Source organism: Sinocyclocheilus grahami, unplaced genomic scaffold (assembly GCF_001515645.1).
Source record: "Sinocyclocheilus grahami isolate Dianchi unplaced genomic scaffold, SAMN03320097.WGS_v1.1 scaffold2282.1, whole genome shotgun sequence".
NCBI classification, from domain to species: domain Eukaryota; kingdom Metazoa; phylum Chordata; class Actinopteri; order Cypriniformes; family Cyprinidae; genus Sinocyclocheilus; species Sinocyclocheilus grahami.
In genome coordinates this window covers 62,084-71,302 of record NW_015507461.1, presented here as the reverse complement: position 1 = coordinate 71,302, position 9,219 = coordinate 62,084, and the positions used below count along the sequence as shown (strand labels likewise).

Sequence of the window (9,219 nt, the reverse complement as noted above, 5' to 3'; positions counted from 1 at the left end):
ATAGATGGATGCCACATCCGGATCAAGCCACCAGCAAGTGATGCCTCATGCTATTGTAATAGGAAGTTACACGACCAAGATCATGCAGATCTCCAGCAGCTGGTCAATGAATGTGGAGGAAAGTCTCACTGTTTCAATAACAAGAATAAAGTGGAATAATAAGTACAAGAACTACTGCAGAAGACTGAAGCAATGATGATGGAGAACAGAGGGACATTTATCATGGACCGAATGAGAAGAAGATCGAGCAAGGATGTCAAGCATAAGATTATGATTTTGATTTTGCCATCATAAATTACTTCAGTATCACAATATGGCATTTTGCTGACTGTGTATGTCACTAGTGTTTCATCACACTGATCTAAAGAGTATCAGTATAGGCCTTTCTATCAGTACTGATCTTTGTGTTGTAGTTTCAGATGAAGATTCGGATTCCTAACTGGAAAGACCAAATCAGGCTGGTTCTGCTGGGAAAAACTGGATCTGGAAAAAGTGCCACTGGAAACACCTTCATCGGCAGCAAAGTATTCAAATCTCCAGCCGGTTCAAACTCTGAATCAAAACAGTGCAGCTCAAAAACCAATGAAAGGATGGGTAAAGAAATCTCCTGATAATAAAGAATAGAAGATAGAATAGAAAAATACAGTAGAGCAGCTCAAAGAAGTGTTTGGAGAACAGATAGAAAAATATATTGTAATAGTCTTTACCCACAAAGATCAGTTAAAGGATGAAAATAAAACTATAGACGAGTTTCTGCAGGAAAGTGATCCAGATCTTCAAAAACTTGTAGAGAGTTGTGTGTGTAAACAGATTCTTCTGTCTGAACAACCATTCTTCTCGCTACCCACAGTTCAAAGCTCTACTCAGTAAAATAGAGGAGGTGGTGACAGAAAATGGAGGTCACTTTACAAATGACATGTTTGAGGGAGCAGAGAATTGCATTCAGGAGATTCAGAAGCAGAAACTGTAAAAAACTGGAGCAGTTAAAGCAGAAGTAGAAAGGTGGCATTCTAACTGAATGGCAGAAAATATACTGGAGCTTAGTCACGACAGGATGCTGAGCATGTTATATTTAATAAAGCATACATTGCTGTAGCCAAAATCATGGGGAAGGTTGTGGTGACTCCAGAAGAGGAAGAGTGCGCTATAAAAGAGACTGAAAGCATTGGAATCAGTCGCATAGATGCAGTAAGACTCGCAATTAAAGCCACTGGAAAACTAGCAAAACAGACAGTGTGCAGAGTTCAGTGAGAAACCTCAATAATGATCACATACACAAGACTATCGGCAAGCGCCTTCAACTAAACCAAGACAAAATTCTCTTCCCTGCATTTCATCTCTGCTTCAACTTGTTTTATAGTTTACCTTTCTAATAAGCCTGGCATTCTACATTATGAATATTGTTAGCTCTGTGAGGAATTGCTTCTATTCCTTTACTGCAGCTGCAGGTCACTTTGGGTAAAAGTGTCTTCTGAATGCATAAATGGGTAACACTTTATATAGTGCTCCACTCATATACCGTTCATGCTCTTCGGAACAGCAAAGTCCACTCAGAAATTGAGCCGACAGGAAAACATGGATGTAGTACAGTATTGTTTCTGTCTGCAGTAGCCCTGCTGTGCTGTAACACAGTGTGGTATATGAGCATCTCTGGTAACACTGCCCTCTCATTCATTGATCTGCTAACCGTTATGTTATGCTCACGTGTCCTCTGATAATAATAGCTTTCTAGGATTAAACATTATTTGGATAATTGGTAAAAAAAAAAAATATCTCAATAGCCCTACTGTGTGTTAGACCTACCTGAAAAACTAAAAATCAATTTATTTCATTTGTAGGCCTATCCTTATTTTTTATCTGTGCTATCATTAGTAATTTCTTTATTTGTTCTTATTTTATTATTAACTGCTTAGCCTCCTTGTCATTTTTTATTCAATTCAAAGTTTTAAATCAAGCTATCTCGTGCTACTGCACCAAAATTACTGAGCTGTAAAATCAAAAATACACTGAGTGAGCAACACTTTGTTTAATTACCATTATAACTAGCTACCTCACAATGTTTACATATGAATCAAAATCTGTTATATAAATTGGTCTCTTCATTAGAAATTAGCCTACCGATTGCCACCATTGATGGACATTTTTTTTATAATATTAAAAATATCTGTATGACATTATATTCTGCAGTTCTTCCCTGTTGTACCGAATATCTATACTTTTCAAATTATCACATCGAAGTTAGAAATTGTTTCTTATAGGGAAGCTTATAAACACATTCCATATGCATATTTTGTTTGTCTTCCAATTAATAGGGTATTATTATTGACATAAAGGTCAAAATGAACTCACTCTCTTAAGATTGTTTCTCTGCTTCTGACTTGGTGTGTTTGTTCATTAGACATATGTAGGCTTATCTTGTGCGTGTTTTGTGTGTTCAACTCATCTGATAATGTCTAAACACGTTTGTTTCAGAGTCTGCAAGTTCAAGTGGGCTTTATTGTCATTCCGCAACATACGGAGACATACAAGGGAACAAAATGTTGTGCCTCAGGACTATGCTGCTGCATATACTGTAATCGCACATTCATAGATTTCATGTGAAGTCACACAGTGCTGCGGCCGCATGCCTTCTATCTGTTGTGTGGGCTGTGATAATAGCAAATAACAATTGATTATTTACCAAGAGATGAGGACGTATGGGGTCATTTTTGATTAAATATTTCTGATAAACATCTATGTGCATTTACATTTTTAGTATTTTACTTAGCAGGTGCTCATAATGAACTTTGAAAAGTTATCTTCTTGTGCGAGACTGCAGCGAACGTGGCTTCCTCCATGTCGCACCTTGTGATTTGTAATGATCTTGCTGAAATCGTTCAGTGTGTAGAAGCAATCCTGATGCTGTTCTTCAAGTGATCATAAACTCCTCCTCTTACAGCTCTTACCAGGAAGAGACTGATGTGTTATTTCTCCTTTCTGTCTTACTGACTCACTTCTCTACTGACACAAGCAATAAAGATTCATCATCGAAGAACGCAGAGAAACACTTTCAAAAAGGAATTTTGTGAAGTTTATTTCTGAACTGACAGATCGACGATCTTTGTGATTCATTTTTCAAACGGACTTCGTCCAGAAAGTGAAACTAAAGGTTCGATTGTTGGAGCTCAAAGAGAAAACAATGGCTTCACAGTCTGAAGATGATTATATCTGTCCCGTGTGCTGTGAGATCTTCAAGACTCCTGTTTTTCTGTCATGCAGTCACAGTGTCTGTAAAGAGTGTCTTCAGCAGTTCTGGACAACCAAGAAAACTCAGGAGTGTCCCGTCTGCAGGAGAAGATCCTCAAAAGACAATCCTCCAGTTAATCTAGTGTTAAAAAACCTGTGTGAGTCGTTCCTGAAGGACAGAAATGAGAGGCGTTCATCAGAGTCTGAGGAGATCTGCAGTTTACACAGAGAGAAACTCAAGCTCTTCTGTCTGGAGGACAAACAGCCGGTGTGTTTAGTGTGTGTTAATTCACAGAAACACGACAATCATAAGTTCAGACCCATCGGTGAAGCGGTTTCATCTTATAAGGTAAGACAAATCAGTTTTTCAACTTCATGCTGTTGAAAAGCCTATTTAGTTGATTTGATTGATCAGGGCTGCAGTGATCAGAACTGGTTGTGTTTAGTCCGTAGACTGTAAAAAAAGATGGACGACGCACCTTCACTCTCTTCCATTGAAGAATAGCGAAGCCGCCAATGTCCCGATAGGGCGCGGATGTATTGCACTGATTTTGCCGCGTTCCATTATATTTTAAGAGAGATTTTATTATTTATCTAGTCTTACGTCCCATTCAGTGTTGCCGACTTCTTTCAATAGAAAGTAGCTAAAGCCAGTTTGAAAAGTCGCTAAATGTCGCCAGATGACGTCATACACTAATTAGCATATTCATGAAGTCAGCGCCTCTGTTGCCTTTTACATTTGTTTGTCTCTCTGTGCTCACATACTCTTTTTTAATGCAGCCTTGTCCTACCAGGGTTTACTGCGCATGCGCACATCAATATTGCGTCTTTTTTCACACGCTGAACAACAATATTTAATGTATCTGCATTACTGTAAGGGTAGGTTAAGGGTTGGGGTAGGTGTAGACTTTAATAAAACACAATCTAATAGGTAGAAAACATTATTTATTGTTGGTTTCCTGTAGCTGTATCCCTTCTAGCTACAACCTCGAATATAACACATAATTACTGTATTTGCATTACTGTAAGGGTAAGAAAGGTTGTGGTAGGTGCAGACGTTAATAAACCATAATTTTACAGGTAGCATTTTTCGTTGTCGAATTGTACTACCCACTGTTTTAATGGGAGGTAGCAAAATCTGACAGGGTCGCACAAATCATCAGAACACCGGCTCTTTCGGTTCCCAAATGGCTTTTTATTTACCACTTCTGGCTTTCAGAATTCAGCCAAATTTGTCAATGTTTTTGATCTATGTCTGGTGTGTGTGCACAAATATAATTAAATTATTCAAAGTAATTAAACTAAACCATTAAATAAAATGTAATTCAAAACTATAAAATGCTACGTAATATTCAGTTTTATTAAATCACACAATAATTCAGATTTACACAATTTTGATTGTTTTGTCATATTTCTGGCTCCATAAACCTTTCCAAAATACTGTAATTTTACATTATTTTTGGCATAAAAACATAAACATAAATCATTATTGCAGAAAGCTATTACCCAGATTGCACCGGTACGTCTCTGATAAGAGTAAGATAACATATTCTAGACATTTTCTAAACATCTGTTTAACAACCAATAGGAAACGTCTTAGAGACATTGCAGATGAGCAACACATCTTGCAGATGTAAATGCAGACATTAAATAAGTATCAGGTGCTCTCAGGATAGTAAACTATCCAAAACACATCATAAACAAGTCATACTCAACATGTAACATGGTGTGCCATGTAAGAGATTAAAGCTAAATTACTGTGTGCAAAACAGAAGTATCCAACACAGTATCGTTATATATATTAACCCTGAAACATTGTCACATTGTGCATGTGTGTTGAATCTGTTGATGTTTATGTACATTTATGTGTTTATGTTCATGTGTATATGAAGTGTGTGTGGCTAACCAGCAGTGTGGCAAATATCACCCCATTATTTTATACTGTATTAAAAACAACAAACAAACAAAGAAAACGGCTCTCAGACGGGAGCTGATTCATATCATTCACTTAAAGGAGCCGACGGAAGATTTACAAAGCTTTCAAAATTTTGCTCGGGTGGTCCCTAATCAGTTTCGGTTTGTCCAGAAACCTGCCATTTTTAGGATAATTTGCTAAGCGCACACATCACCTACTCGCAGGCTTGCCTCATCGCCATGGCAACGGTTCGTAGCCAGCTCAGATTTCATCAGAGTTTGTTGTCATTTGTTGGAAAATCATTTCACACTGCTCAGACATTCCACAACCCAACAAACACCGATTGAACATGTTCAGTCGGGTGAAAACAAACTCCAACCAGCGGCAACAGATGCCAACAGACTTGTTGGTGTTGGCGTTTGTCTGTGTGGCGTGAATTGACCTCGCTGTTGCCAACTTCTTTCAATGTAAAGTAGCTAAAGCCCACTCGAAAAGTCGCTAAATGTCGCCAGATGACGTCATATTTTAATAAGAATATTCATGACATCATTGCATCATATATGCCTTTTACATTTATTTGCCTCTCTGTGCTCACATACTATATTTTAATGCAGCCAATCCTTGATAAAACTGTTTTACATTGATATATTTTTCTCTCTCTGTTGTCAGACAGTGGGATGCATGAAATAATGACTGAAACGCGGCCCATTAAGACTACATAACCAGCTCTCCCTTCCAAGATGTTAATCTGCACAAAAATCCTGATTTATAGTCGAGTCGTCGTCTGATGAAATCAAATACACATAAGATAAAGACCATGGCTGTGCTATGATTTCGGCTATATTTGCACGTAAAATAGAGTTAGAAGCGACAGAATATCTATTTTACCTGAAAGCACTAAAAAAAAAAAAAGTCACTAGAGGGGGCTTAAAAGTTGCTAAATCTAGGGACAAAGTCACAAAGTTGGCAACACTGGTTGGCCTCATGGAACAGCAGCAACACAGCGTTTACTTGGCTACTGCTGTAAACAAAGCAGCGCTGCGCTTATTAACACTGCTTTATATGGAGGGAAGAGAAGAAGAAAATACCATTGCCATCAAAACTTTTCTGATGACAGTCAGTTCCCTTCAGAGATGTTCATAAAAACCCTCACCCCAATTCAATTTTTAGTAATAATATTTTATTCCACTATCTTGCCCATCATGAACAGTGAGCTACTCTGCCTGCTAGAGTATTTTCTCCTCTTTGGGTCTCTGGCCTCTCTTAATGTCCTGTTTATAGACTCGCCATGATGTATTTTTCTTTATCACTGTCCCATACTACCACAAATAACAGAAAATATATGCACACAAATATAGTACAAAGACTGGAGAAATGTAATGTATTTTGTACTTATTTTTCTGTTTTGTTTGTTTGTTTTGCTTTTTCGGGAGCTACTGGGACAGTGATAAAGATCTACCAGTCGATCGTGATCTATGGGCTGGCGACAACTGGCCTAGATTCATTATTTCTCACTATATGTGAACATGACTGATTTTTTTCCCCTGCCTGTGTTTTCTCTGGTATCTCCGTATTAAATGCTGAAGATGTAAACTGTCTCTGTTTAATACTGATGGGCCATTCGTGAGTGATTTGTTCATTTAGAAGGTGAACTAATCATTCATGTTTATCTTTGGCTGCATTAAAATGATTTCCTAAATTTGGAACATGACCAAATATATTCAGGGATAGAAAATGGAAAAACAGTGTGAATATTCTATTTCTACATGTGGACAGGAATGAATGCCTCTTTCCACTGATTGGTCAACCAAAGATCAAACCATGCCATCATCAGTTGTTCGAGTAACAGAATAAAAGTCCTCTGCTGGTAGTGATTTACTATTATTCTGTTGTGAGGAACTGAGGACAATAATGGCTAATGTGAACATTCCCTGCAAACTGTATTACAGTTTAGGCTTCATTGATTGAAAAGAGTTAGTATTTCATTCATTATCTTCCAGTATCTGCAAATTTATTCAAGGAGCATTAGCAGTAAAATATTTAAAAACTTTTCAAATGTATTTTGACATTAATAAAAAGAGTGGCTTAAAACACATGTAAAAAAAAAAAAAAAAAAGCAGCAGTGATTCTGTCTGAATCATCTGGATACAGAATCATTATTTACTGTATGTTACTGTAACTGTATTTTATTAGTATAGTAATTTACTACAGTATGTTGAGGTAAAATAAGTGATTGTGTGATCTGTTTTCTTTTGTCATACAGTGTCGGAAAGACGATTAGTGCTGTTGGGAAAAACTGGTGCTGGGAAAAGTGCAGCTGGAAACACAATCCTGGGACAGAAAGAGTTCAGATCTGAGATAAGTGTGACTGCAGTAACCCGTGAATGTTCAGCTGCTCACACCACTGTTTCAGGCAGATCTGTGACTGTAGTTGATGCTCCTGGATTCTATGACACAGAGATGACACATGAGGAGTCAGTGACAGAGATCATGAAAAGTGTTGATTTATCCAGTCCTGGACCGCACGCTTTTCTCATTGTACTTCATGTACAGACGAGGATCACTGAGCAGGAGCTACATATTATTCAGCAGATTGAGATGATGTTTGGTCAGGAGGTGTTAAAATACTCCATCATTCTCTTCACTCATGGAGATCGGTTAGATGACCATTCCACAGAGGAAATCATTAAGCGGAGCAGTCGATTAAGAGATTTAGTTGATCAGTGTGGAGGCAGATTTCACGTCTTCAACAACAGAGATCAGAGTAACAGAGAGCAGGTGAATGATCTGCTGCAGAAGATTGACACAATGGTAAAGCAGAATGGAGGAGGACACTACAGCAATCAGATGCTTGAAGATGCTCAGAGAAGAAGAGAGGGCACCAAAAGAGAAAGAGCAGCAACAAAAACAAAGTCAGGAAAGTGTCTGTAGTTGATACTCCTGGATTGTTTAACACACAGATGAAAGCTGAAGAGTTAAAGACGGGAGATAATGAGAACTGTTTATTTAGTCTTTGACGGCACACTTTTCAGTTGTTTGGTCAGGAGGTGTTAAAATACTCCATTCATGGAGATCAGCTACAAGAGACTATAGAGATACTCATTGAGGAGAACAGTAGATTAAGATGTAACTGCATATCTGAACTCTAAACTCTGTTATTTGCTACAGTAATGTATAGTATGGGATTGCTGGAAAGCCAATCTCTAAATCAGTACAATGTTCTGCTGCTGAGAAATGGCTTGTTTCTGTTGCTAGGGAGCTGTGAATGGTTGCCTGGGTGGACTATGCTGGTGATACTTGGATGTCCACCCTATTCGGTATAAAACTCTGCCGTTCACCAGAAGAGCTGGAAATGAACATGCAGCTGATGCAGCACAAGTGTATTGAACTATAAGGCAGAATATTAAATGTACATACAAAGTTTGATTATAACCGATTACACCGCATATTTTACAAGAAAACATTTGTCAATGACACTCAGAATCTTTAATGTTAGATCTTTCATTATCTTGGAACAAAACGAATAGTGTTGATTCATTATTGTTAATGAAAACACAACAAAATAGTGCAGTGACAAACTCGTTGATTATAAACACAGAGCTTATTAACAAAACGAATAAGACTGATGACATGGTATATCCGAGCTGTAACAAAAAAATTAAAGTTCTTTGAATTTCCTCTTGATTGAAATAGTGATGCCTATATTAGAATAAAGTACTTTCTACTAATAACAGGCTAGATTACAGCAAGATTTATCTTCATGTCAAGTAATAACTTTAATGACCATGAATAAATACAGAAATCATAATCATAATATAAATACATGGTAATTTTCTAACCATGGTTCATCTAATCGTTACATTAAACTTTTTACAGAAAACTTTTTATATGTTGTAATAGCCATTTTAACTGATGATGCTACATGTCTGTTAATTATCATACAACATATTAACAGATATTTAAAAAAAAAGAAGTATTATTTGTTTTATTATTTAAACAAATGCTTACTTATGAAGATATATGATATATATATATATATATATATATATATATATATATATATATATATATATATATAT

General features: G+C 37.0%; 2 pseudogenes; both read left to right on the top strand.

Moving 5' to 3' along the window:
- Window positions 1-413: 413 nt before the first annotated feature.
- Window positions 414-1,251, top strand: LOC107574603 (uncharacterized; annotated as a pseudogene).
- A 1,927-nt stretch (window positions 1,252-3,178) lies between these two features.
- LOC107574602 (GTPase IMAP family member 1-like) lies at window positions 3,179-8,075 on the top strand (annotated as a pseudogene).
- Window positions 8,076-9,219: the final 1,144 nt, after the last annotated feature.